Source organism: Sander vitreus, chromosome 20 (assembly GCF_031162955.1).
Source record: "Sander vitreus isolate 19-12246 chromosome 20, sanVit1, whole genome shotgun sequence".
In the NCBI taxonomy this organism is placed as follows: Eukaryota; Metazoa; Chordata; class Actinopteri; order Perciformes; family Percidae; genus Sander; species Sander vitreus.
This window is the reverse complement of record NC_135874.1, coordinates 21,387,896-21,411,305: the sequence shown is the minus strand read 5'-3', so window position 1 is coordinate 21,411,305 and position 23,410 is coordinate 21,387,896. Positions and strand designations below refer to the sequence as shown.

General features: G+C 39.8%; 1 protein-coding gene across 1 annotated transcript in view; it reads left to right on the top strand.

Annotated features, from left to right (window-relative positions):
• Nucleotides 1–23,410, top strand: part of lrfn5a (leucine rich repeat and fibronectin type III domain containing 5a) — a 120,323-nt gene that overhangs the window by 55,811 nt on the left and 41,102 nt on the right. The gene's annotated exons all lie outside the window — the stretch shown is intronic.

Sequence of the window (23,410 nt, the reverse complement as noted above, 5' to 3'; positions counted from 1 at the left end):
CCTCTTTTCCCTGGTAGCAGAACCTAGGCTCTGACGCTGTTTAGCAGAGTTTGAGTCACAGTATTCAAGGAAAACAGGCTACATCTGGGTCAAAGCAGCAGATTTTCGATTTGTCACCTGGGTGACAGGCTAGCTTAGTTTGGCATGTAGTGTAAATGGAGATCTAGTGGAAACCACATTAGCATTTTGGCTATAGCCGACTTTGTTTGCTTATGTGGTGGAAACCTGAGTAGTGTTATTTAGTCCTCTGTGAGTTTGATGTGGAAATTGTTTCGCCCTGTAGTGGAAACCAGGCTGGCCGAGTCTGGACATGTCATTGAAGTCAGGTTGTGTCAAATCAAGCTGGCCCACTTCAGTACGATCCAGACGGGCTTGAGGTCGGACCAATGGCATGATGGCTCTTCCTTTTTATTAAGACATCGTCACGTGTCTCATGCTCACCTACTTTTTTCTCCCACCCTTCCTTTCTCATCATCTCTTATCTCCCCACTAATGTTCTCTAGGCGGGAGTATGGTAGCGTGTCATCTTCATATAGGCTTTCTCTGCCAGGAATCCACCTATAACCCTCTTACCCCCTGAGACTCTGCTGCGGATCTGCTCTCTCTCTTTCTCTTTTCCCTAGCCTGCTCTCCCTTTTCCTTTCTTTAGCCGGCTGTTAGATCTACACTTCTATCCTCGATACGTCCCTTTGGGATGTAGCTGACTGCTGAACTCAGCTAGAAATAGGCAGGAGGAAGGGAAGGGGGAGAAAGTGGGGAGAGAGAGGGGGGAATTAGAACGTACTAGGTGGGCAAATGAAAAGAGAGTCAGAACTTATGGATGTTAATAATGAACCGTTTAAGTGTTAACCGACAATAATATTTTTGACTGATTCATACTATCAGTTAAACAGCCAAAAAATTATATTATAAAAAAAGGTTTGTTTGTTTGTTTGTTGTTTGTTGCATGGTAAAAGACAAAAAAGGCTATACAATATATTCCTTAACCGCTAGTTAACTGGGTAGTGCTAACTTTGCACTAGCCAGTTGTGTTTTAAGCAATTTCTTTCTGCTAAGTTCATGGCTCTCTGCTGGACAGTGCTCACAGGTGGATGTGGTGGAGACGGACAGCTGCAGACTTAGATCTATCTATCTATCTATCTATCTATTTATGTGAAATGTGAAGTATTGCTTAATCTGTAATCTTTGTATCTTTTCAACCTTGGCACTACGTTATCAAAACCCCAGTGGATTAATTCAAGCAGAAATGGAGGATGAGATACACAGTATGTGTGTGTGAGCTATACATTGTAACATCTCCTCAGGCACATGTGAATTCCACTGTAACCCTCACAAATCTCACACTTCTGGATATAACTGATGTCTGCTTAGATATAATCATAACCAGAGGTGGAAGATTCTCACAGCACATTATCCAGTGCTCATGGGTTGAACGAATGCATGCGTGTGTGTCAGGGTTCATTTTGGAAAGCAATTTCCACAGGCTGACTGGTAAACCTTGTTACGAGTAAACTGACCTGTATATGTAAAATTGGTGGAATGCTCCTTTAAGATGCCTTAAATACTGTGTGTGTGTGTGTGTGTGTGCATGCGTACGTGTGGGTGGGTGCGTGTTTGTGTTTCTGTCCACCTGTCTTCTCTTTCTTTTCAGCACCTTTCAGTCATCCTTCCTTGGGAATGTGCAGACACACTGAGGGTTAGAGAGGGCTCAGGTTGCTTAAGGGAGAGAGAGGAGAGAGAGGGAGTGAGAGATGCAGAGACAGACAGGAGAGAGATGAGAGATCAAACAGCAGCCTCTGTTTGTTTTATCTTTTTTTTAATGAACAGTATATATTATAAATGCCACACATATAAATGCTTTGGAGTTCACTCAGAGGCCTATACGCCAATGGGGGGATTCAACCCGCAACCCTCCAGCTTCTGAGAGCAACTTTAATTAATGCTCTCTTTAGAGCTGGATCACCCTTGTGTGTGTGTGTGTGTGTGTGTGTGTGTGTGTGTGTGTGTGTGTGTGTGTGCGTTGAAGCCCTTAACTGCTCAGCAAAACAGATCAAAGTCAAGTCTCCCTCTGTCCCCTACTTACTTTGATGAATGGAGGCCAGGATGGATGGATGGATGGATGGATGGATGGATGGATGGAGGAAAGGAAGGACGGAATAAAAGGGACAAGATGAAGAGAGGGATGAATGAATGACTGAAAGTACAAGGAGTTCAGAATGGATTGACGGATGTCGGGGTTGGAAAGGGTACGTGAAGTGGAAGTAGATGAATGAAAGAGTGGTTGGATGGGTTTGACCTTTCCATCACCCTCTTCAGAGTTGGCTCTATAAGGTGCAGGTTAAGTCACATTTTCTCTCCCTTTTCTCTTTCGCCCCGTCTTCACTATTTAAAATCTTCCAGAGAACCAGAATTTTCTTCTCTTTCCTCTGTTTTTTTTTTTAAATATATTTTTCCCTCTCTGCTTCTCCTGTTTTTCCCCTTCTTCCTTCCACCTACCATATGTTTTTTATTTTGCCCTCGCCTTTTGTTCCTTAAAATATAAAATTGAATTCCCACATTTCTTCCCTTCGCATCTTCATTGTTGTATTTCATTTCCTCTCATTTTCATATTTCTTGATCACATCTCATCTTTCTTCCTCCATTAACCTCCTCGTTACCTCCTTCTCTGGCAGCATGTGTGTTTGTTTATGTGTGTGTGTGTGTGTGTGTGTGTGTGTGTGTGTGTGTGTGTGTGTGTGTGTGCGTGCGTGCGTGCGGATGATAATCTTACAGGCTCTGTGTGTGTGCGTGTGTGTGTGTGTGTGTGTGTGTGTGAGAGAGTGTTTGCTCTCTCTCCCAGACAGTTGAAAGCATGCCCGGATCCCTGGGGGGAGTTTGGCAGCTGAGAACTGCCGAGGGCCATCAGGCCTTAGTCACCAAGCTAACCTTTTCCCCCTGCTTTGCCTCTGGCCTTGTGGGATAACAGGTGTGAGGAAGGGTGGGGAGAGCAGTCTCCTCTTTTCTCTGGAGAGGAGAGGTAAAAGGGAAGAAAGGAAGGGGAGGAAGATAATTCATACATGAGAGGAAATGCAAATGCATAAGACACACCCCCCCAGGTATTCAGTTACTCATAGTTAAAACTCTCTCTCTCTCTGTTGAGTTTATGTGCACAGGGTTTCCTGCAGAAAATTTGTTAGTTAAGGTGATAGGTTTGCCATCTGACCATTTGCCATTATTAAATAATAATTAATAAATAACCAGCTTTTAAAAATAACAGTTGCAATGTGCAATTTTAAGCTCGTTAAACTATTTTCAAAAAAAGTGCTATAACAATTTTACTGGCGTTGCTCCCATTATCCTCCGTGACACGCAACTCTTCTCCAAAACAAACTGCGCTGAGATAACAGAGCTCAGCCCATAGCTTCACACACTCTAGCAGATAGTATGCGTGAAATAAAAACAGGACACGTAATTTCACTGTGTGTAGTGTTAACTACGCTAACTAACCGTGTATTGTGAACCGCGTGTAGTGATTGAAAATCGGTCCAAAGACCGGGCAACAGCCGGGACATTGAGAATCCACGCGCGAGAGGTGATGGATAGTTCCAGTCACTTCGTCATGTATTCACACTGAAACAAGAGAAGCGTTCTCTTCCTGCCGTATGACAACGCTCCGGTAAGTCCACTCACCCCGTCGCTGCCTGGGCATGCCCCAGCTGCCACACATTTGTTGACAAACTCTGACGCACACGCGACGGTGAAATGGCGATTTATCCCTTTAAATGTGAATAAATGACAGTTACACTCACCACCAGCAAATGCTCTTTCCGTTGTGATTGGTGGCATCTTCACAACTCGCCATTACCTTGTTTCCTACAGACTGTGTTGATGCGACTTGCAGTTATATATATATTTCTTTTTTTTGAAGACTCAGTTAAGGCGGCCTAAACTGCAAAGTGCTGCGGGAAACACTGGTGCAGTTGTTAGTCATGTTGAACACTTCCAAAGGGCTATTTTCTTTCTTATTGTTTTCCCTTGGTCAGCAGCAGCAGACGCACTTACACACCACTCCCAGCATGACACGGATACCGCATACATTTGCTAATCAGCCATGTCCAACACCAATACACATTTTAAAAGACTATTTTCACTGGAAAGAAAATAGCTTTTTTCTCGAAAACCTTTCATAAGCCGTTCCAACTCTGCCACACATGGCACATTCTCCAGGAAGGACTCCATACAGGGAATCTGGATATGTGTAAGTAGGTAGATTCTGATTTGCCAATAGCAAAACATAACTTATTCTCAAGGTCACCCTGAAAAGAGATTTTGTTTTGACTTCTTAGAATAAAAATGTAAGATTTACTGATCCTAGCACACTAATAAATTAGACAAACAAAATTTAAACAGACACCGCTGCTCATTTTTGTCTTGTTTCTTCTGTATTAGGGCAGTTTCTTTAAATTTGAAATCCAATAGTATTTCACAAAGAATGCCCTTCAGGATTTTGTTATCTTTTATATTGTAAGTGAGTTTCTGTCTCTATGACTACCTCATCACATCGCACAAAGTCATATTGTTTCTGACTTCCTCTCTAAAATTCTCGGCTGTTCTCTCCATCTCTCTGACCATCTCTCTCACCGTAGGCGGCGCAGGAAATGGAGTGTGTAAAACAGGATGTGAGGGTAGCCATACTTGTTTATTTTATACTAAAAGCCCAGAGCCTGGCTAGAAACCAGTGATGCATGACAAAAATGGACAGAGACCTTGAGGATAGGGACACAGACAGAGGCTGGTTCTGTTTTCACTCTGTGGTTGTCATGCTCGTGAAGACATGTTGAGTTACAAAAGGTTACAGAAAATGTAATTACTCCACCACTGCCAATGAAATTCAGACGAAATGTGCACAGAAATCACACAGTGAAGGGAACATAATTACATGACAGCATAGCAAACATAGAATCAGAGAAGCAGATGAGTTAATTCAACAAAATTAAGATATAATTACCCTCAACAGATGCATGTTTTGAGTTTAAGCTAAGGTTAAAGTCAAAATGTTGTTAATCTAGCATGTAATCTCATCTGCATCACATCCATCACTTTGTCTTCTCTGTTGTCTCCACCTGTCTGACAATGGGCTGCTGGTGATGATGTGAGTACATGCATATCTATTAGGTCTGGAACTGATTAATCGTTTTCAAATCGAAATCGAGATTTGAAAGAATGCAATTAGCTAATCGTGAAGACCGCGATTAATCAAATATGCAATAGTTAGTTGAATGTTTGGTGTAACATTTGGTTTAGCATTTTTTATTCCTCTTTTTATTATTATATTTACTTATCTACAAGATACATGCTGGAATAATGTTACATACCACAGATTGTTTCCAGACATGTCCTATTTTCAGTGGATTTTTCATTTATTACTACTTTATTTAACATGATTGTAGAAGGTCCCATATGAAGATGCTCCCATTGAACTGAGGCATATCAGAAATTTCAGTTTACAGGAAACAACTAATATTTTTTTATTGTAATCGTTTTTATTATTATTATAACTTTAGCGTTTGTGATGAATGTTGTGTGTTTGACAGTTCAATGTTCCATGCTCATTAACAGACTTATTGCTGGCAATTCATATCTATGTTCTCATCCTTGCATAAGAATATAGAGCATAGAATTTTGATGGTGTCTCATGTTATAATGCTCCATTATATTTTTATCTGTTACACAGTGAATATTGAACTTCAGCTAAACTTTAAAAAAAAAAATCGCAAATGAAATCGTAGTCACAATATCTGGCAGAAAAACCGCAATTAGACTTTTTCCTCGTTCAGCCCTAATATCCATCTTTATCAGCGTTGCAACCTTAAGTGACTCAGCTGAAGCTGGTACACACTAATGTATTTGTATGCTGTATGAGTATGTTGGATGTAGGGATGTCACGAGAACCGATACTACCGAGACCTTCCGGTTCTAAAATGACAAAACACCGACGATGCCCATTTTTTGAAGCACCGTAGGCACCGTTAGCAATGATGCCAGTGTTAGCAGCATCGGTGCTGCGCCTCTTCCGGCACTGATGGGGGCAGTATACGCCTTAGAGTGTTCCAGTCGATACATTCAGAAGGAGTTCACGAAGAAGTGGCCGAGAGTCAACTCTACCGGACCTAAAAAACGGCATGTTCACTGCAAACTCACAGTCCTCTCTTCCTGATTTACAGCCCCCCTCTCTTGGCTTCAAATAACTCACCGTTGTCAGCTACGGCCGCTGAACAGGCTACACTTTGTAAACAGCCGTGGCCCGCTTTCCTGCTCATCCGGTAACGTTAGCCATAACCGTTAGCCACGGTTAGCCAGGACCTGTCGGGATCACTTTACTGGCAGTGTCTCACTTGTTTTTGCGAGTAACCAACTCTGGTACTCAAGCTATATAATTCAATGTGAGTACACAAATGTTGAAATGACATAAAATGCCCGTCCCTTGTAGCCGTGATAAATTAGCTTAAATGCTTAGCTACCTGTTCAGGAGGAAATTAGCCAACTCTTTCAAATACTCCAATATTTACCCGGGGTTTGTAACTTCTCTGGTCACGCAACTGTTAGAAACACTGTTGTTGTTTTTGCACAGTACCTTTTTGAAAAGATGCCTGGAAGTCTGGAATATGTCTGGGGACACTAGTTGTCACACTATGACCATTAATTGCACTTTATTATGTTGTTCTATGCTCTATTGCACATGTTTTGTATGTCTTGTTATGACATTTTGATATTTTTCAAATATTTTAATAAAGAAGTTCATGTTTCAAGTTAAAGTATGTGGAATCTTAGAAAATCCTTTTTTTGTTTTTACCGTGGATTTGAAATCGGCATCGAGAATCGTGTGATTTTACTGGTATTGGCACCGACTACTGAAGTTTTGGTATCGTGACACCCCTAGTTGGATGTTAATGTTTGCTGAATACACAGACACATTGCTTTGGGTGAATTTGTATTACTCAGCCATGAGAGGAATGTGTTGGATATACTCCCTGTTGTGCTTTTTAATTTATCCGTTTCATTAATGCACACCAAACTCTCCACATTTGTGCTCCCACAGCTGCCCTCATTTCCCTTTTATAAACCGATGTATTCAGTCAGACAGCTTGCAGATGCTATTCTACCTTCCCTAAAGCTAAATGCGTCTCGACCAACATGTTTTCCGCTTTTTCATACCATAAGTCTCTGTTGTTCACACTTTTTTGCATCTCCTCCTGCTAAGTACATCTTGGGCCCTATTTTAACGATCTGAAACGCAAGTAGCTTTGTGGGCGGATCTCAAATCTAAAATGGGTTGGTCTGAAGTAGCTACATTACTCATAGGTGTGGTTTGGGCGTAACGTGCAATAAATCAATCAGAGCGTTATCTCACATTCCCTTTAAAAGCAGGCGCGCAACTGTTCCATGGCGGATTGCTATTATAATGGCGGATTTGCTAGGCGCACGCTCTTAATACATCCATGGGTGCACGCCAGGAGCGGTTCACAGCCGAGGAGACCGACGTTTGCTATTGATTTTTCTTTTTGACTAAATGTAAATAAAGAAATGTCACAAAAACATACTGTTGTTTTGGTCTCACTCTCACTGAATCACAAGGAATGCATGGTGATATTTTTGCAATGTAGTCTAACATTAGACCAAGATTACCTCACTATAGACGATGCAGCTCTTCTGTCTCTCCTCTCCCGTGCTGCTGCTGAGCATTTGGGTTAAGTGGCATCGGCACATGCAGTTCAACATCACATCTCCTTAAGTCCTCTAATATTTCCTCATTTATGTCATCAACACATCCATGATTCATGGAAATGTTGTGTAAAACAAGGTCATATTTTTCCTTGTATTTATGTATGGTTTGCAAAAATGGGAACTGCTGCGTCCATGCGAGGTGTGCACACTCTACATTACGGCCAAGCATGCACCCTTAAAATAGCATCTGAATAACACGCCACTGACTTTAGACTAGGTTTGTCCTGGTCTGTGGCGGAATTGTTTTCTGAAACTAGCACTAGGGAACGTTTGCGCCGGAACACGCCTCCTCTTTTTGCTGAACCGGCCCTGGGAGCGCAAGTTCATTCCCTAATTTACCGACGTGAGTCTGTGGAGGGAAAAGTCCGCTGTGCATCGGGTGCAAAATAGGAATGATACATGTGTCGGTGTACAAAGTCAATTGGGCTGGGTGCAAGATAGGGCCCCTTATCTCTTTCCGTTGTCTCTCAGCCTGTTTCCACTCTTCATCTCTATCTCTGTCTTTCTCTCTACCTTACTTTTAATTGAGCACCATGGTTTAACATTACAAGGTTTCATTGTCTTTCTTTTTCTATCTCTTCATTATATGTCTTGGCTTTTTTATCGATGCAAGTGTGTATACCTACCTTCCCCTTTGTCTCTACCCCTTGATGCAATCTTCTCCTCCCTGTCTTTTTTGTGGTAAAAATAGATGCTTTCAGCATATTCCAAATTCCTAACAGAAAGCGTCCGTAGTGCTGGATTTTTCATGTCTTCGGTGGAGATGTGTTCTTTTGTGGAGATTAAAGGACACTGGTTGTTTCTGAGTTCATTTTGTGGTCATTCTGCTCTAATTAAAGCTTCATTTTACCTTGCATACTGCATAATATTTTGCTTATTATTTGTAGTGTTTTTATTAAAATTTTAGCTGCAGTGCACCATTATGGCTGAAAAGCAATTCCAGAGGCTTTTCTACACCGCCAATGTGTGAGATGTAGGCCAGAGCTAGATAATGGTCATGTTTGTATCCGTATGTCCAGAGGTCACCCCTCACCACACGATCACACACAGCCTCCTAGACTGCTCCTGCACACATACACAACGCAGAGAGATGTAGTCACCGTGTCTTAAGAAGCTTGGTGTTTACTGTTAACTAGGGCTACACAATTAATCGCAATTTTATCAAAATCGCAATATGGACAAGTGCAAAATCCAAATCGCAGTGGGGGCGCACTATTTGTTAAAGGCAAAATATGTGTCAAACCATTCTGAATTAGGTATTGTGGTGATGCAGAGACATTCCATCCTACACATCATATCCTACAGCAACACAGTCTCACTCCCTACTCGTCAAATGTATGACGCATGGTCAAGGACCCCTGGCGTTCATTTTCAACGCCAGAAACACAGGAGTCGAACATGTCCCCCCACCCTCCCCGGAAGAACTACAAATACACAAGCTTTGTAACAGCTTCTGTGGCGTCTCTTATGGGAGTTGTAGTTTTATAAATATATTGGTATATTTCTCATAATTAGAAGTTGGTAGTGTATACTTTTGGATACACCCTGGGGTTTTTTGGGATGGGGAACACACTGGTGTCATCAACTTTTAAAAATATAATCGTTAAATAGGTGAAAATAGCTTATTACCATATTTGACAGTGCTTACAGTGGGTATACTTTGGTGACCATATCTACATGAGAGCTGAGGTCCAGAGCTTTCTATAACAGCTGGTCCTATGTGTGTAGCTCCTTCTGTTGCTAAATGACAAGTCTTCAAAGATGGACTGGGTTCAAGGTTCAGAGGTCAATATTTCAAAGCAAGAGTAATGTATCCTCTTCAGACTGACATATGTTACTGTCCAGGTTGAGACCTTTCCAACGATGTGTTTAATATAGTCCTACGACAACCTTTTCATTTTTACACATCATGGAGACCATGTTGTAGTCGATACTTTTTTGTCCCCAGAGGGATATCTGCCCTGAGTTCAAATGCTTCACACATAACACTTGACATATTGTTTTATCATAGAGATGATGACTTACAATAAAAAACAACATAAACAAAGTGATATGTAGCCAGACTGAAGCACATCGCACAGCAACAATCTGTTGTTCATCTTTCACAAATGACAAGAGCAACACACAACCATATAATATATGAAGCTATTCCCCTGCAGCCTCAAGCAACATCATTTAAAGTTTTAATTGAGGTAACTCCAAATTAGACCTATAGTTTAGAAATGTTAAGTTTACCCATATCTTCTGCCAGAGGATAAGAGCTCATACTTGGCATGGCGAATAAAGATAGACAACACATGCAACATGTTGAGATAGAACATACCATATTATCTGTGCTTGCCTGGAGAGACTGGTTTCTATTCATCTTCACAACCTTCATAACAGTCATATTAATATGCTCTGTAATGCAGCCTTGTATAACATAAACCCTCACCGTGAGTCATGACTGGTTTTCAAGACGGCAGCCGCATGTAAACATGAACGCGAGTGTCTTTATAATCTATCTTTTCAATAAACTGTCTGTACACTTACAAAGTTCTCAATGCTTCTGTTAACATTTAGGGACCCTCATTATGCTAGCGTTGAAGTTTGGTGATATTTTGAGCCTTTTTAGTGGTACAAAATAGCGATTTGTTTTTACTTTCCCTGTGCCCCGAATACTAGCATTGTAAGCTAATCAGTGGTCCGCGCTAGCTTCTTTCAAGCTACAAACACATTCTATTAGCATGACAACATATCCCAGAGAATGATCGAGTGGGTACACATCTGTTATTAACCCCTAGGTTCATTTTGCACCGGAATTGTTTAAGCGTGCTCCTCCTAACAATGTTCACAAAAGATGAGCAGTGATCAGTTAGTCTGTTTAGGCAGTAGCGCTTGTGTCGCATATGGTCAAGTGAGTATCGGAAGTGTAGAGGGGTTCAGGGCATGCAGACAACAGAGGCTGTACAAAGTATATTTTGTAACTTAATTCCTCGTTATTATATTACACCCATCTTGAATGTCTGTATGTAATGTATTAGTTGAATAAGAATTTATATTGTTGTTATTTAATTTTCAAAAAATTAAGTTATTTAAAAAAATATTTCACATTTATGTTTATGGATTTCTTCTAATGCTCGTTTAACTTAAAAAATACACATTTCTAAATTTTATTAGCTTATTTTCTGCATTTTCCTTGATAATCAAGTAAACTCATGTTACCATTATATTGCAATGGCAATCCTAATCACAGTATTGTAAATCACAATATAACTTTTTCTCCAAATCGTGCAGCCCTACTCTTTATTTTCTTGTCCTCGGTGCTTCTTACTAATGTTTGGTGTTGGATACATCTAGAATAAAAAGCCTTATTTTCATTGTACAGAATACAACACAAATAATTGCACTACAATAAATAAAATGTCATTGGTATGAATGTAATTATCGCACTAGGATAAACTAAATTATTGCACTACAATGAATGTAATTATTGCACAAAATTCTGTTTGCCCTTGAAAGACAGTCAACATATTGCACGTGTTGGGTCATTCAATGCATGTAGGAGTTAAGTGTTATGGGCCAAGGTCTGGTAGTCTGTGCTTTGATTCACCTGTAGTGCCTGCCGGAGGGCAACAGGTCAGTCAGGTGGTGATGAGAAGAGTCAGTACGTACTGTGTGTCAATTGGTGAAATGGCACAAAGTGTGCATTTTAGTGTGTTCTGGGAGGAAAGGAATTATATAGCTATAGGGAACATAAAAGTGACCTTTACATTACAACCAAATGACTAAACGCACAAACAGACGTACATTTAAAAATGAGATTAGGCGGGTTTTTCCTCCACTGCATCCCTGGTTTGTCCTCATTCACCCTTTTCTTGTTTCTCTCTTCATCCATTTGTCCCATTATGCCTTTGTTAACTGCTGATGTATGTGGAACATTAAACAGGAAGTGCACTGCGGTAGTCCAAATATGGACGAGATGGCTGTACTCAGTGGAGAAATATGCTGTCAAGTCCCTCAACAGGAAATGTACTGCCTACGCCTTCTTAATTACTCTTTTGTTTGTGTGTGTGTGTGTGTGTGTGTGTGTGTGTGTATATTCTGTAAAAGCCTTCTACTTTACAGACTATTTGTCAGCATTCACCAGCAGCAGTGGTATAATGCTTAACGTTAAAGCAGATAAACATACATTATAGTATAATGATGAGAAACCGTTTAAATTGTATTTAATTTAATTATTAAACCTTAAAATTAAACTTACATTGTGTAATTATTTTAGTTGATTCTTAGCAAAAAAACTTTGTTCTTTCACAAATATGTGCTCATTCATGTGTAATTACTTCCACCAACTAATCAAAGTATTCTCGTAAGCGTAGAATCTGCCATTTATAATCATTCAGAATACATACGAGCAATTCGCTCGAATGGTGGCAGCCATGTTGCGCCTCCATCTTTAAAATACATTAGCCAAAGAGGGACATACCTCCGCCTTTCGCCCTTTTACACTCAGTGTGACTGTGACGAATGCCAGCCGGGAGATTACTCGCAACTGCCGGCAGATTTGAAAGCCTGTTGAAGATGGAGGATCACACCTATTCTCGAGGACATATAACTGAGTCGCCAAGGAAGTTAAAAAGAGAACTAAAATGATAACGCGTCAGGCAAAGCAACAAGACCAAAGTTAATACTGGAGTGGCTAGAACAGCTGCGTGTAAACGATGGAGATACTAAGAGCTTATTTCGGGTTCGGCCACCGTAGGAGTTAAAACGCGATCGGAATGGGAAGGGCTACAAAGTAATATTCAGTTGGCTGATGGGATAGATGGGAGAAATTCTTACACAATGTAGCTTTAAGGTTAAATAGGTAAACATCTTTAAAATATTATCTTCATCATTTGGCTCATTGTATCCCTCTTTATGTATTACAAAGCAGCAGCTCTGTTACTATGTGTGTTGACTAACCTATTAATTGCAACATTTCTTTGCAATCTGTTTGCAGTATGACTATCTCATCTGATAAACAAGCTAAACCGATGCAGTGGGTGGTAAGAGCCATGAGATGTCAAGTTTTCAATGTTAATTAGAGTTAATATCACACTATTTTGTTTTGAAACAGCAAAGTGCCATATGTCGCCTTGGAATAATAATGAGGGAAAGAAAACTGCAGAGGAATCACTGTAGGTGTTTGGTTACAATTGTTTGCTAGACAATTTGACAGATTAAATATCACTGGTACCAATGTCCCATGGTCATTGATGAATCATTGTGTTTGTTCCGAGGGGAAGAAAGGTATCTTCCTGGAGTCCACCACCCTGGGCGAGGGGTTTTAGCTGAGACAGTCATGGGAAACTTCACTGTTAAACCTGGCAAGTTGATCTTACTTTAAAACATGTTGATTACCGGTTGCCTCAAACTATTAGCTATTAGTTTAAGGTATGTTTATTTTAAATATTTTAGTTAAGTTTACTTAAAATGTATTTACTTAATTTAGTTAGGTTAACACAATGTCAAAATGCCAAGTACATTTAACTTGTTCTGTCATAGTGTTGCTAACTTAAATAAACTAAAGGTATGGAAGTTAATGGCAGAAGTATAGAAGTATTTTTGTATAGCTCCAGAACTCTGATATGCTGGGCTACCCCTGGGCAGGCTTTATCCATGTCAGGAGGGATCTGCCACCAACAATTGGAGATGCATCACTGGCTCCACTGCACTTCCCCTGCCACTTTTCTCTTTGTTCTCCCACAAGCATAAGGCTAACCATAACCGCCTGAAGGCAACCACAATGACCTGTAGGGGACTGCTCAAGCTCAGTCTTAGATGCCAGAGGCACCTTTGTAGCAGGAACATTTAAAGTAGATCCACTGTAAAAGCCTTTACTGATTATGCCATGAGGCCTAGGAGACAGAGACACAGCTTAAGTGTGATCTGACCACCAACCTTAGTGTGTCCCTGAGTTACATGTGTCTCTTCTTTCTAAATATCAACAGCTCAATCTAGGAATCCACCACTACTAGGCCCAGGAACTGTCTCCAGACTGCTCCTGGTGCATTTGGGGTGCAGAACTGAATGCTTCAGTAGTTTCAAAGACAGATGGCCATGGACATCTGTGGACATAGCCCTAACCAGTGGTCTAAGCCATTCAAACTCAGAACTGCAATATATTCCAGGTGGAGACAGGACCACAACCATGCACCAGAAGAAGGTTTGAGAAGCCAGAACATAGAATTTATAACACTTGTGATCATATCAGAATTTGAAAATATCCAGCCTTTTGATTCCTTATGACAAACTGTCACAATTGTGCAGAATTTGTGGCCATATATATTTAATAAGTTCCAATTAATTTACAGAAGAGAGAATGCCATCCTTCTTGGAGATGTGAAAGTAGAGCCAGCCTGCTTGAACTGTAGCCTGGTTCTGATGGGTACATTTTTCCAAAATTGTGGAAATTATTATTAATAAAGTAAAGTGAGTAAGTGGTTAGCAACAAACTGTCATTCCACTACAGTACGTAGTAGCAATTGCTGCCCTCTCTCACAATTAGCATTACCATACGTCATGTTTTTCATGTCAACTTACTGTAGGTACACATGTGCTTCTATATGCTACAATCTCACAGCAGGTTTGCCTGGATCACTCCCTGTACATATAGACTAGGAAATAGTGGAGAGATGGCCCCACATTGACAGAGAACACCTTTTTCTGTCTGAATGGAATAAGAGCATGCAGACTATTTACCCTCAGTGGCACATTCAGCTGTTTGACATCCCTGTGCTAAGCAATAGCTGTGCATTCAGAACCATGGAGAGCTCTTCCCTGCTACTAAATAGTCTTTGCCATCTGTTCAGCTTCAGTTATAGCAGTCATATGGCAGAAGGATCACAGATTTAGAATTGAAACTCAGCTTCTTTGCATAACATGGCGGTTGTAATTCTACAGCAGCTATCTTCAACTTAAACACCATGAAAATAACTGTTCCATAACTTTACAACAGTCACATTTTATTGAGTGTTTTAGCTTCTTTTTAGAGCAGGTGAATCCAGTTACTAGCTTTCAGAGACACAGTGTCTCGGCAATTGTGGCCTTTTGAGGTCGACAGATTGAGTTTTAAGCTCCAGTTGTAGAGGCAGATACACACAGCATTATTCTACGCTCGATTTCTAATTCAAACTTGATCCCCTCTCTTATCTCTCGGGGACCAGCCTCATGTCAGTACAGCTGATGGTAACAATTGGTCGCCTTGTTGAACCAAAACAAAATCTACTGTCTAGTCTACTATCTAAAAATCCCTTTTCAATCCCAGCCAATGGGGTTTGATTTGTCTTTTCAAAGGAAATCACACAGCTGTGTTACATGTTTTACTATTTTAAAGAAAAACACTATGGAAGAGCTGCTATTATTTCCTTATTCTGCTTCATAAAGTAAATGTAATGTAAATAAAACACAGTTCCACACTGCCAATAGTGTTCAAAAATTCCCCTCCATTAATTAGGGGGATGTCAGTTGATGAAACATTTCACAGAATTCACAGGATGACTCTAATTTGGCAGCTTTTTATAATTTACACACACACACGCACATCATCTATCACAGTAGCCGGTGACAAGTGACAAGTAGCTTTTGATGGATACATTTAGGTCAGTCACACTCCTAGGTATTATGAAACGATTAAACAGTGGTGTGCAGGTATTTTTCTGCAAGGGCTAATACACACACAAGGTGGTTATTTATGTATGTTTGTATGTGTACACACACATGCACACACATACAGTGGTGATCACTATTTAACCTAGATACTGTGGTGATTAGCCAGTGGCTATTGATAAGTCTCTGACACATGAAAGGCAACATAGCACATGCATGCTCTCTCTCTCACACACACACATACACCCGCGCACGTGCGCACACACACACACACACACACACACACACACATGCACTGAGAATGACATAAGACCTGGTTGAAACACTGACAGACTAAACAGAAATGATCACATTATACACATACTATTGACGGAATGCATACGTCAATCAAGGGGATGTGGATGAAGTTTTCACTCAGAAGTGTAAAATCAATTAAAATTATTTGAATTAAATATTTCCTAAATTGGTATATAAAAACTCCACCAGAACTCCCTGTGTTTACAAAATAGTTCAGTGTAACTTTAGCAGCGTGAGGCTTTACCCTGCACTTCATGAAACTGTAACTGTGAAACCTTTCTCCATTTATAAGTTTTGCAAAATATCTGTTTGTTGTTTGTATGTTCATTAAAACTGATTTAGTTGCATGGCCTGCAATGAATAATAAATGTCACTTCTAAAAAAAAAAAAGAAATTCAGTTGCATTGACTTTGTATAATAGGTTGTGATATCTCTAAAAAGATTCTCTTTGGGCCATCAGGGTGTGACACTGGTGTATGTACAGGACATATATTATCGTGGCCCTTTAGTTCAGGTCATTGCTGTTATAGCAGGATTGTCGTTAGACAAATCAATGTCAGTTGTGTAACTAGTTCAAGTCAATACTGTAATGCCAAAGCAACCTGGGGCCATTTGACTAGTGGAATAACTGTACAGTCTTTGCAGTTTGTCTTTGCACATGTAAAATTGAAGTGGAAGGGGTTTCTTGAGTATCAACAGAGGTGTATGTGGATTCATCCTCAGGTTTTCTATGCCCTTCAACATCCAGCTAACTCATTTATTATTAACTACACCCATGGGTTACATTGGGCTGGGGCTGTTTGGGCTCAGCATACGCCTTTCTATGTCATCAGGGGACACTTAACTTAGTACATCTTCAGCAATGCATATATTATCACACTTTTCTGTCTTAATAATTCAAACAATGACTAAAACACATTTTATTTGAATCTGTAGAGAATATAGTCTTACATGAGGTGATGTAAGTACTTGCAAACATCAGAACTGTTACAGGGTTTCCTTTTTTCTGTCAATGGGTATCCTTAGAAGCTACCTGGCAGATTAGCAACCTTAAGGTACGTGTCCATATACGTGTTGTTTTCACGGATAAGATCGCCCCGCTTTCCAGCATTGCAGGCTAGTGGGCTTGCCACCAGTTTCTCTTCAAGTACCACTGACAAGCAACCAAAACAAAAATCTACACCCTCTTACAACCGCGATGACTACAGCTGATTGGACAAACGCGTCACGTGGGGCTGGCTGCTCCCTGATTTCAAAACCGACCAAAATGGTGGCTCGTTCGGAATACAATCTGTTATTTTACGAAAATAGTTCACCGAAACATGTTTCTGAAAACATTTTAAGCAATAAATAGGCTATGCAGTTGCTGAATCTGTCTTTATTTCAGATCGACAAAGTTCAGTTTACAAGATTTTCGTCATTTTTTGAGAGGCGTTGAGCCACGCCGGCCGCTCCTCATTTGCATAAAGTAGGCTGGATTCAACTTCATGCAAATGAGGAGTGGGCGACTCAAAGCCCTGCTTCTCCAAAGTTCATGTGGCGCTACCAAAATGCATTGCACAACTGCTCCCATTGAAATGAATGGGATGTGTTGAAATGACGCTGGACACACACCTTTAGTCTAAGTGGCAGTAATGCACCTTAGCACTGCCACCCGCCATAAACAGAAATAGAAGAAGAAGCAACCTCAGTGCACTTGTCAATCAGTCAGACAGCACAGTACAAATACATGTGTGTGTGTGTGTGTGTGTGTGTGTGTGTGTGTGTGTGAGTGCACTTGCGGAAATATTTTGTCAAATGATATCAATCAGATTTTGTAGTCTATGCACTCACGTGCAACCATGGCAACCCTGAAACAACAGAGCATCACCACATAACAAATCCCAATTTAACCCCTGACTAGACCTAAAAATCTCCTATTTGTATGGACATAATAAACTAAATAGGAACAAATTATTTACCTTAGATCTTAAGCAGCCCACATGTTTTGGGAATTACATTAACAAAAAACTCTAAAGTAGTTCACTATCTCTGTAAATGTAGGATATATTTTGGCACAGTTTGATCTGTTTTGCATTCATTCTTGTAACAGATTTTTGAACTACTCAGTTACTTCAAATGGAATTTACATAAAACAAAAAGTAACATTTTTAAGCCAATACAGAAAAAGAGCTTTTTGCATTTTTTTTATCCTAATAATGGTTTTCCTTTGTTTGCTATCTTGCACTTAAACTATAGTATATAGTTGATTTAATCAAGTTTGCAGTATTTGTTTAGGTGCACTTAGGCATGGGCCAGTTACCGGTTTCAAGGTATGCCGCGGTTTCAAAAAGTCACGGTTTCAAAACCACTAAAAGTTTCTGTCATACCGTTCCTAAGGTATGAGCTGTCTTCAAGGACAGAAAGTGCAGTTTAGAAATCCGTCTCCCTGCCAGTGTGCAGTGTGTTTCAAAATAAAATGCATTGTGTTAAATGAAAAAAATGTTTACCCAAAAAAGTTTTTTTACCCAAACATTTCAAAAATGATACATTTATAGCTGTCATTGCAATACCGTGAAACCGTGATATTTTTGCTGAAGGTTATCATACCATCAGTATTAATATCTCATACCAGCCGATGCCTATGTGCACTGTACTTTGAGGAAGTGCTACATTAAGACTTTATTATTATAAGTAAATGTATTCATGCAGCAGAACCCTGCCTCTCATTCTAACAATTTGGCACACACCTAGGAGCTGCCTCAAACTGTACAACCTCAGTCTGCTATTCTTAGCTGCTGAGCAGCTTCAGTGGAGCATGGAAGGGCAGCTCAGGAGTCTTGCTCAAGGGAACCTTGGCTATATCTATAAACAGAGAAGAGTGTGTTTACTTGCACATTCTTAAATTTATATTCAAAGAGTACACAACAGCCCGGTTTCAGGTGGACTTTAAGGGAGAAGAAAGTACTGGAAAACAACACTTGACTTGACCACAACCCCCCTCTGTTCAATTTAAAGTACTCTGACTATTTATATTGCTATGACACAATGGGATACGAGGAGCAAAGTAAACACTGAGAAAAAGGTTTATGCAAGTTTAATATTTTCCCCTACATAGCTGCTCTCTCTTACTCTCCATGTCTCTTGCTGTGATTCACCTTTACTTATTTCTTTCTCTCTTGTCCTTTCTGTTGCTCTGTGTGACGAAATGTCTTAAAAATGTATGGCCATTCTTCTTTTCTACTTCCTTTTTTTTTAAATACAGAATGCATTAAATGTGGCATTTTTGTGTGTGTGTGATTGTGTGTTAAATGTGCTGCCTGTAAATAATGAAAGAGTGTGCTCATGTTTGGATCAGTGTAAATTATTTATCCAAGCCCACACGCACACAAATACATCCCTGCAACAGACATACTGCTCATGCGCCACAGTACCTTTCTTTTTTTTGTCCATCTCTCCCTCTCCTCTTTCGCTCTGTGTCTCATTTCTTATTGAATACCTCGGTTGGAAATTACAAGGTCAAGACAGCTTATCTCAGGAAGTAAACATCTCAGGGGGCTGGCTTGGGACCAGCAGTTTCATAGTCAAACTTCAGTTTGAAACTTGACCAAAGTACATCACTCACCTGGGCTCACAGAGGGAAAAGCAGTGTAAAAAGACTTTATTTAGTAACTTTGATTAACAGCATGGAGGATACATTAGGAGCAGGTCCTATGGAGGAGCCCACTGTTTATTTAAGCACAGAGTCTGGGTCTGTTCTTTGTATTTTGGGTAGGCATTTGCATTTATATTTTAGTTGGCTGAGTTACTTTATTTTTATTTTATACTTACCAAATATTGGGGCCCTGCTGTTTCAGATAACAAGAGTGTTTCTGAAGAGCATTTCCATGAATACTCACATGTTTGAGTATTTGAAAGCAGCACTTGAGAGCAAATGCAGTATTGGCTTTCCATAGTGATGATGATAATGCAGTAACTTGACACATTTAACTGTCTGTAAGCCGAGCTATGTATCATAAATTAATAAATGATAAGTAATAATAAGTCCAAGGACACAAAGAAATGTTTATGCCTGGAATAATTCTGTCCGAAAATGAAGCTTAATGTGCAGCCAACAGCACGACTGGGAGAACAATGCATTATGTTAATACATAATGGTATCCTCAGAGATTGGATTATAATGGCTGCTAATGTTAAGGTTATGGTATTTTAATCTCAAGAGGTGTTCAATTTATTTATTTAATGTTTAAAGGAAAATCATGCAGCATATGTTGGTAAAGAGGGTAGAAAACAGGACAGTTCATCATTTAAGGGGCCGTTATACTCCGTCAGAACTGCTTGTCTCCCCCTTCTCTATGATGGCTGGCTTTGCACTTTGAGTGTGGCTGTTTAGTACAGCAATTAACACTTTTGATTCCCAACATGGTCAGACATCATGCCTTGCGAACTTCAGATTAAGCGTATCGAGTCTTAGTTGGTTACAGTAGCTAGTTCATATTTATTTCTATGTCATGCCAAACATTTGGCCCATACCGTGTGGGATTTCAAGATATTGCTGTACATCAAACATGGAGACATCATCTGGTAACACATATACAATACCAAAAGCAAAACAGTACATACTTCTATATACTTTCAAGTAACATATACTGTAAGTGTGCACAATTTCAGAAGAAAGAAAATAACTGCTACTGGCTTAAATGTGTTTTTTTGTCAACTCCCATGTTTTCCCCAAGAAACTGGCTAAAGTACATGTCTCATGTGCAAAGCCAACCCAGTGTTCACGCATTATTCTTCTTTGAAAAACTGATAAACAAAGTATTTTGTGGTTCCCAGTAAAAATGAAACCAATGGATGCACTACAAACTAAACTAGAACAGAACAAACATAGTGGTGTTGCAAAGTAATTGAAAAGTGTTAATTAGCTAGTAAATACTTAATACCATTAGCCCTTAGCTATAAAAGAACAATCTGACAATCGGGAAAACCCCATGCAACTAACCTGGCTGTTAGGTGGCTGTCAGCTGTAAGATGGCAGTATGAAGAAAATAATGGTGCCGGTATTCTGATTGGCTAAACTGTTGTTGTTTTTTTCTAATTGCATATAACATCTCCAACAGAGATCTCTAATAGGTGTCATTAGCCAGGACATAATAGTACTTTCCAGCACCAAACACACAGGGAATATCAATGAATGGCATAGATGGTGATCTTGAAGATAATGTAGTTTGCATCTGGTGCAACATTAGCAACACAGGTGTTCACAGATGTACCTGGACTGCTTTGGGGGAAAGTTAACTCATCACATATTTTGGAATCTAACTCAAGATGATTATTTATTTATTTATTTAAATTGGTGTCTATTTGATTGAGGATTTGTAGAATGAAATATGAGTTGGTAAAGTCTCAAATAACAAGATTGTAGCCCTTGTCTGTGCAAATTCAAAGTCTGTTTGTATCTTCTTTCAAAGTGGAAATCTAGTTAGACAGAAATAGTTCATTAAAGTAATTCACATTCAAGGTAACATTCCGAACTAAAGGGGCTGATGGGGATTGTCTAGTATGCTTGTTAGAGAATGTAGCTGTTTGATTGCTTCTGCACTAACACAGAAAAAAGTCAATAGCTGACATGTGAGGGGAAGAGGAAGCTGCTCCTCTTGTAAGAAATGTGCTTTCTGTGTGATTTCACATGCTTTGGTTTCCCAGTAAGAATCTTTGTGAGAATTTTTATTCTTAATTGGTTGGAAGATGAAACATGGCTGCTTCTTGGTTATCATTTCAACTGCAGTCTCTCTCTCTCCCCCTCACACACTTCCTACTATCTCTGCTGTCAAAGGCACCAGTGTAGTACAGTAGAAAATAGATGAGAGATAGACAGGCACGGAGATGAGAGAGACACACAGGCTATTTTCAACACCACACACACACACACACACACACACACACACACACACACACACAAACACACACACACTCACACACGTAAACCAACAATGTGTCATTACAAGCTATTGCCATAATATGTTTGCCATGCCCTCCCACAAGGCGCTGCTCTGTAGGCCAACCCCATTTACTGATCTGCATATAAACAAACAAAAACAAGATCTGTGTGTGTGTGTGTGTGTGTGTGTGTGTGTGTGTGTGTGTGTGTATGCTGTTTTCTGTGTATTCTTATGTAAGCATACATCCTCCTCTTGCCTGGAGCATGATGATGAAAACTGTCATCCTCCCACCTCTCTCTCTCTCTCTCCCGCTCTCTTTCTTTATCCATTCAAATCAAATGTGCTCCGTTGGCATAACAGAGATATTTCCAGGCAAACATAACCTTGCCGACACAAACAAATAGCTAATTAAATACGAATTTCAAACACATAAACAACGATGTATGCTCAAGGTTTGTTACTCGAACAGTGTGACACAATGTCAGATGTTAAGCTCCCCGACACAGTTCTGCAGGATTGCAGAGTAGAGGCAAGTCAGTGAATGATCCTTCAGTAAGTCAATAGACACTGCGAGAGAGAAAGCTACCTGTGAGTGAATGAACACATATGTAAGTTGTCTGAACTACTTTGTATGAAAAAGGACAACAGCCTAGTCATACATGTTACTCACAAAAAAGGACAAAAATGTACAAAAGAGCTTTATTGTTCCCTGAAATAACCAGTGTGTTACACTATTCTGAGATAATACTATTGCTTTAATCAAAAATAATATTGATGTTCCATATTGTAATGCATTCAGCTGTGACAGTTATGAAAGGTAAATACTTCCACTCAGTGAAAGTCAACCTTTGTCAACTATGGGTGCCCATTAGGCTCCTTCTTCAGAGCACTTATTTGGTCCAGCAACTTGTCACTTTTTCCAAATTGACCAATTACAGAAAAGGAGGTTAAACTGGTGGAACAGACACAGACAGATACAGTGGAAAAATACATAAATACAACAAATAGACACTGCTGGGTAGATTGCCTGGGAACTGTACTGATCACAAAGCAAGATTTAAGTTAGCTTTTTCTCTTTGTCCGATTTTTATCAAGCTTTAGATTTGAAGTGGCCATAATAGATATTTTTTTTTACAAAACGCCGTATGAAATGACTGTGTTTTTTCATACGACGGTTTTTCATTTTTTTTCTTTACTTTCAGCTCATTATTTAGCTGTCTGACCACAACTTTAATGATTTCACTCTCCCCGTTCTCATAGTGTTGTTTTCAGTCGCAGCAGGCAGCCGTTTTTTGGCAAATAAATAATTATGTTGCTCTTAAACGGCTGAATGTGTAAAAAAGCAACTGGTAGGTAACATATTTGCAATGCAAGATTAAAGATGATTATATGCCAATGTTGTTGATGATATGCCAATGTTACTGCTGCACCTAAATCCCCCCCCCCAAAACATCAGTTGAGGGTTATGAATGCTAATATTGTATTGTCTATGCTGGTTGTGTAGACAAGTATATATCAACTTTATAAGGTGATAATATGTCAATGGTGTGTTCAAGGCTTATTCCACTGCCCCATAGCGCCCAATCAAATTGAGCGCGTACCATCAAGGCTGATTCCTTACCACAGTGGCTGGGGTTCAAATCTTGTCCAGGGACCTTTGCTGAAAGTCTTACCCTCTCTCTCCCCTTTCCCCTCTATCACTATGTAAATAAAGCATAAAATGCCTTAAAAGCAGCTAATGATGTATTTTTATTTCATGGCATTTCAAAAGTTTGCTTCAAATGTTCTCGACAGTTGAA